This window comes from Lolium rigidum, chromosome 3 (assembly GCF_022539505.1).
Source record: "Lolium rigidum isolate FL_2022 chromosome 3, APGP_CSIRO_Lrig_0.1, whole genome shotgun sequence".
Lineage (NCBI taxonomy): Eukaryota > Viridiplantae > Streptophyta > Magnoliopsida > Poales > Poaceae > Lolium > Lolium rigidum.
In genome coordinates this window covers 344,285,506-344,292,553 of record NC_061510.1, presented here as the reverse complement: position 1 = coordinate 344,292,553, position 7,048 = coordinate 344,285,506, and positions in this window count along the sequence as shown.

Genomic DNA, 7,048 nt, shown 5'->3' with positions numbered 1-7,048 from the left:
AGGAGCTCAAGAAGAAGCATGACGAGATCAAAGCAGTCCTCGAAGCCGACCTCATCGGCACTTTCCACAGAACCCGCTCCCATGGCATCAGGTGGAAAGGGTTCTCACCTGAAGGCGCGCTCGATGGAGTGGACCTGTCCTCCCCGTCAGAAGAACGCACCGGGTCGGCTGCGTCAGGAGATCAACTTCATGGTGGCTCATTCGCTGCACCGCCATTCTGAGAGCCTGGTGAACACTTTGGAGCGTGTCGCTCTGCGGGTGATCCAGGAAATCATGAGCCGTCAGTATTCCCCCTCAGGACCAGCTCTAGGGACTTACCAAGGAGAGATGCCACTCCAGTCCCGTCCACCGCTGCCGTTCGCGTTGGCAGCACCAGAAGTGCCGAATTCATCGGCATACGTCGTCTACAAGATTGGTGGTGACCCTAGTGACTACCAATTCTTACATGAGGCGCCCAAGGAGATCCCCCACGGATACACGTGCGCATACGTGCCGGACTGCGATAGCTCGGGCACTCTCAAACCAGGCTGCAACGAGCGGGGACTTCGGAACAACGGGAGGAACGTCGGGAACGAGATCTTAAGAAGCGGACGTGGCTAGCTAAGTACGCCACTCCGACAAACCTCCGGAGCTCAGCTCCCGCAGCTTGGCTCAGAGTTGGAAAAGCAAGCATGGCTGGCTAAGTATGCCACCCCGGCGAACCTTCAGAGTTCGACGCCTGCAGCCATCACCGCGGATCAAATCTGTACAATTCTGAAAGACCAGTTCGGCATGATGCCGAAAAGGAGGACAATCGGCTATACCAAGCCGTACCCCAACGAGTACGAGTTGATCCCGCTACCACCCAAATATCGGCTCCCTGACTTCACAAAGTTTAGCGGATCAGATGGTTCCAGCTCCATCGAGCATGTGAGCCGATACTTGGCACAGCTGGGCACGATCTCAGCATCAGACGAGCTGCGTGTGAGGTTCTTCGCACAGTCCCTCACAGGATCGGCTTTCGAGTGGTACACATCGCTGCCACCAAACTCGATCCAGACTTGGAAGCAGTTGGAAGAGCAGTTCCACATACAGTATCACTCAGAGGCTTCCGAGGCTGGCATTGCCGATCTAGCACAAGTGCGACGAAGCGCGGGAAACGGTGGCGAGAATACGTCCGGCGCTTCAGGACCGTTAGGAACCGATGCTATTCGGTTCATGTAAGTGAAAAAGAAGCGATCGAGTTGGCGGTGGTGGGCCTCTCATCATCGATCAAGGACGTGGCCTCCCAAGCAGACTACCCTTCACTGGCGCACATGGTGCAGAAGCTGTCAGCATATGAACAGCGCCACCCAGATGTCTACCAGGATAAATTCAAGCGCGCAGTGGTCCTGGTTGAGGCAGATGAAGATGAAGGTGCTGCGGGAGATCAAGAGGTAGCAGTGGCTGAATGGACTCGGGGGCAAGCCCCGTGTCCCGTAAGTGGGTTAAGCCACAAGGTCCTCCAAAAGGATTTGACTTCGACGTGACCAAAGCCGAGCAGATTTTCGACCTCTTACTCAAGGAGAAGCAGCTAAAGTTACCCGAAGGCCACAAGATCCCCACGGTGCAAGAGCTGAACGGAAAGCCATACTGCAAATGGCATAACACGTTCACCCACGCCACCAACGACTGCAGGTTGTGGCGTCAACGAGTCCAAATGGCGATAGAACAAGGGCGGCTAATTTTCAGCCGATACGCCATGAAGGTCGACACACACCCCTTCCCCGCCGTTAACATGGTGGAGTGTACTTACCATGGAGGGTGCCAGCCAGATTTCTCGTGCAATATCAACATGGTAGGACCTGGGCACCACTCTGGTAAGGACGGAGATGAGGGCAGCTGCTCTCATAGCAAGGACACAGAGGAAGCTGCTCCACGCGATCGGCTCCGCCACGATGGCAAGCGCTACATCACAGAGGGAGAAGTAGGGAACGTAAGATATCAGCGACCTCTCTCTGATCACCTCCTCAACAAGTATGTGGGTCAATACGACCAACGCCGGCGATACAACGACGATGATGAAAAGGATCGTCTGGCTAGGGACGACAGGAGACGTCATCGGCATGATCGCGACGAGGAGCGATATGAGCGCCACGCCAAGGAAAAGTAGAGGGAGCAAGACGACGTGGATAGGCACTGGGACTGCCCCTTCTTCAGACACTGCTGGGATTCAGGAATGAGCCGATTGCCTACAATCGGCAACTGCCCGGAATGTAAACAAAAGAAGAAGGATGCGGCTAACGTGTCCGTGTTCAAACGTCTAGGGCCTCTCCCGCCTCGGAACAAGCATGCTGAGTCCGCTCGGGTGGAAGATCTCGAGGAACTAGAGGACGATGATGAAGAAGAAGACAAGTATCATCGGCCAAGGTGGTGCCCTGATGGGCTCAGCCGTTCCCAAAAGCGAAGGGTTCAGCGTCTACGTGGGTTAGAGGAAGCGGAAAGGTTATACCTGCACACGTTGAGGAAGGCGCGGCCTGATCCGGCCGCCAAAATTCAGCGAACCCCGGACGAAGAAGGTCGGCCACAAAGGAAAGAGTGGCGCCCCGGACAAAAGAAAGCCGATGATGAGACATCGGGCCGGCACAAACATGGTCTTCATCCTTCCAACCGAGTTTAGCGCTCCGGGATTAAACGAAGCACTCGTGGCACAACTTGATCGCGGCCCACGGCCGGTCATCTTTGAGAAGCCACGAGAGAGAAGCTACGAGCATCCGAAGGCCCTGTACTTGCGAGGTTACATCAATGGGCAGCCTGTCAACAAGATGTTGGTGGACACCGGAGCGGCAGTTAACATTATGCCATACTCCATGCTACGTCGATTGGGACGCTCCAGCTCGGATCTGATCAAGCACAATGTGACATTGAGCGATTTCAACGGCCAAGCATCTGACGCACAAGGTGTTCTAAACGTGGATCTGACCGTGGGAAGGAAAACGGTCCCTACGACGTTCTTTATTGTCGACAGCAAGAGCTCCTATGCTGTCTTACTAGGGAGAGATTGGATCCACGCCAATCGTTGCATTCCATCCACGATGCACCAATGCCTAATACGGTGGGATGGAGATGAAGTAGAAGTCGTCCACGCAGATGATTCAGCCGAGATTTCAACGGCTGGCATGAACGTTTGGGAGACATCAGGCCAAGAGCCACTCTCAGGCATCAATTTGGACGACTGCGAGCACATCGACGTGACAAAGAACGGGGTGAGGCTGGTTTTATCCACCGGCCTGACCGTGTAACAAAAGCAACATCTATGGACAAACGTGGCGATGCCGATCCGGGTGATCGGCCCCAAGGATCTATGGAGGAACATTGCAAAACCTTCATCGAGCAAGCAACATGGAGGCCGATTCCAGCAATCGGCCAAAAAATTATCATCACCATTCATTCTGCCTGGGTTCAGCATTTGATCCAACAGAGAATACCTGAAGATCCGATACCCTCAATTACTTGAAAGAATCGGCTCGGGGGGCACCTAGGTGGATAAAACACGAGGATACGAAGTAGTGGTGTCTTTCAAATGCCCAGCAGCCCAAGATATTCTTTGATGATGGGCATTGAAGTATGGGGGCCGATACATAAATCGGCCGTAAAAATTTGAATTTTTTTTAAGCACAGCCGATGCGCCGACATCGACTTAAGGATAGAAAGCCGATGCACGGCCATCGACTCAAGAGGTACAACTGTTATAAGCAGAGGCTCAATGGAGCAGGAAGTGGGTCACGAAGAGAGACTCTACTGGAAGAACTCCTCAGTGGAATTGTTTGGTGGCTTAGGTCCTCTCTCCAAGAACCTCCAACTTCTTTTGCAAGAATTTGAGTCCGCAATATCAGCTAGGGCAAGTTTGAGGGATCACAACCCTGACCAATACCAAGGCGCAAGAAGTGGACTGGAAAAGCTCGGGGGGCAGCTCACCCTGAAGGTTCTCTGCTCTGGGGAGCCGATTTTGTTGAAATTGGCTGGCTCTGCATTATGACTTGGAAGCCGATGGTGGCACATTTGATTGGCTCACTGCTGTTCTCGCCTTGATTGAGGCTCGGGGGGCAACTGACTGCGGAGATATTCTGTTCCTAAGAAGCCGATTGAGATTTCATCGGCTGGCCCTCCATCATAATCTTCTTCGAGGGGATTGGGCAGGTTTTAAGAATATCACTGAATATCTGAATATCCAGAGGTATCGGCTTCAGCGTCAAGTCGTTTCAGCAGTGGTTCTGGGGCTCTCTTAAAGGCGTTGGTCTTCCACATTGTCCACCAGAACTCAAGGGCATCAGTTGGAGAGATGAAGGACTGATGCGTTAGCATCGGCTTATTAGACATTGACCAAGTTCACGGTCACTCCTGGGTCGAAAAAGATGAAGAGCGGATTATGAGGGACCGATGCGTTGCCATCGGCTCATTGAGCGTTGGCTAGGTGATGATCGGCAGGATCAGTATGAGGGAAAATCGGCTAAATTGGCATAAAGGAAATCGGCAAAATCAAATTGGGGAATTTCTTCATTGATAAACGAGATTTCTTACATAGAAGAGCTGATTGCTCTCAAAAGAAAGTACTAAGGGGATACATTGCCCCGTCTACTACTACTGGTCCTGTGCTAAGGGTCCTATCTACGGGCCGTCGCTACCCTCGTCGTCACCATCGTCGCCGCCGCCGGCGCTACTCCCGGCGGGCTCGTCGTCGCTGCTGTAGTGGCCGCCGGCAGGACCTTCGTTGTCCTCATCCTCCTCGTCGTCGTCGTCATCGTCGGCCGTCGAAATCACCGAGATTCCCCGGCCGGGGGCGGTGGCGCTTGGCCGGCGGCTCGTCGGAGGAGGCTGTCGTCGTCGTCCTCCTCCTCCTCCTCCTTCACCTCCTCGGAGGAAGTGAAGTCATCCCAGGAGAAGCGATCGTCATCGCTCTCCTCCTCCGATTCCCCGTCGGCGAGGAAGCGGAGGTCGCTCTCCCCATCCGACGAGGACTTGTCGTCCTCGGACCAGACGGAGAAGTCATGGCCGGGCTCCTCCCCGGCTTCTATGGCGCGGCGGACGTTGTCCGCGTGGACCTCCTGTGGGTCCCGTTCTAGCGTCGGCTCGTGGGAGGAAGAGGACTCGATGGAAAGTCCCGATGAGGCGGAGGAAGAAGAAGACATGGTGGCGCAGGAGGGCTTTTGGAGTGCTAATGCGGAGAGGATGAGGAGAGAACTGTTCGATGCGGTTAAATAAAGAAGATGGAGTTTAATGTTCGAACAGTTTTCGAGGAGGTGGTGCCAAAAAACTGTCAAATCGTGCAGAGAAGTTGGAAAGGCAAGTCGTCATGATGAAAAATACTACGACGATTCTGCTCTGCCACGATATGACCCCTCGGAGGCAAAACAGAGTGGTTTTGAAATTATCATTACCAAAACCAGGGGGGCATGTGTTATCACTAGATTTTGGCCAAATCAGGAGATGGGCCGTAAGTGAGATGGGCTTGAAGGATATACGCGTGGAGGATCTCTGAAGCGGCCTGACACAAAGAAGTTGGGCTAAATTGCCCGTGTATCTGTATTATAGTAGATCGTGTCTTAATTTAGAAGTTAGAGTTTTACCCGTGCACGGTTAGGTGCACGCCTGAATTAGAAAGTCCCCCGGACTATAAATATGTATCTGGGGTTTATGAAATAAACAACAACCAACGTTCAACACAACCAATCTCGGCGCATCGCCAACTTCCCCGTCTCGAGGGTTTCTTCCGGGTAAGCACCATGCTGCCTAGATCGCATCTTGCGATCTAGGCAGCACACATTTATTCGTCTCCCATGCGTTGCTCGTACTGAAGCCTTTTTGATGGCGAGCAACGTAGTTATCATAGGTGTTTTAGGGTTAGCATTGTTCTTCGTATCATATGCTATCATCGTGCAACCCTTAGGCATCTAGCCGCCCTTACGCCCGTCACGGGTGTAAGGGCGGCACCCCGCTTGATCATTGTTTAGTAGATCCGATCCGTTATGATTGCTCCTTGTTCTTCAAGGATTAGTTTAATATCTCGCATTGTTAGGCCTTACAAAGGGTTGGAGGATCCAGCGGCGTGTAGGGTGTAGTTTGCTAGCCCTAGACAGGGACGTTCCGAGGATCAACCTCGTGTTGGTTTTTAGGCCCCGTCTAGGATCGGCTTACGATCACCGTACGCGAGCGCGAGGCCCAATCACGAGTAGGATGTTCCGATTATGCGGTGAAAACCCCGGATCGTAGTAGGTCGCTTCGGCTTTATCTTGATCAAGCGGGACCACCATCCGATCGTACACCTCGTACGTATCATGGGTGGATCGGCTCATTGAGCCGATTCACGAGACAACCTGAGAGCCGATCGAGGCTCGTATTTAACGTTTACGTGTATGCCATGCAGGAAACTAAGCGAGGCATCATCCAACACCTTCCCGACCGGGTATAGGTCGGGTGGCACGCCCTTGCGACAGAGCATCGGACGTGTGTGCAGAAGGCTTTGCGGGCCATCGCTCGGAGGGACCAGGGCCAGCCGCAGTCCTGGGAGATTCCCGGCTCTACGGTGTTGCCCGTCGCTGCCCGCCGGTGGGTTTCTGACCGCAACAGCGGCTCCGTGGGATTTTTTGACTTTGTTCAAATTGCCATCTGGCCAAAACAGGGCCACCGGGACATGCGGTATCGCCGTACCGGGCGGGTGCACCCATTCGCGAACAAACTAAACGAACAAAAATTAGCACATATAATGATGCGTCGTAGAACTAAAAAAACTTTTTTCGGAATTTCTGGAGTGACGAATAGTTGAGGCCTAGTTCAAATCCGGTCAGTTTCCAGCGGATTCGGCGGGACACCGCCGGAAGCCGCATGGGTTCTCAAATAGCTAACGCGTGTACATGCCATGTGATAGGTGGTGCGTAGGTGGTCTACTATCATCGCACGGAGGTTTCACGTCATACTAAAATGCGCCCCATGTAGCTGCTTCACAAATAAAAACCGTTTGGGCACGCTAAAAATGAAAAGATGGTTTCCCGTGGGCCGGATTAGAAATCCGCGTCCGAGGTCTTGCTTCCCA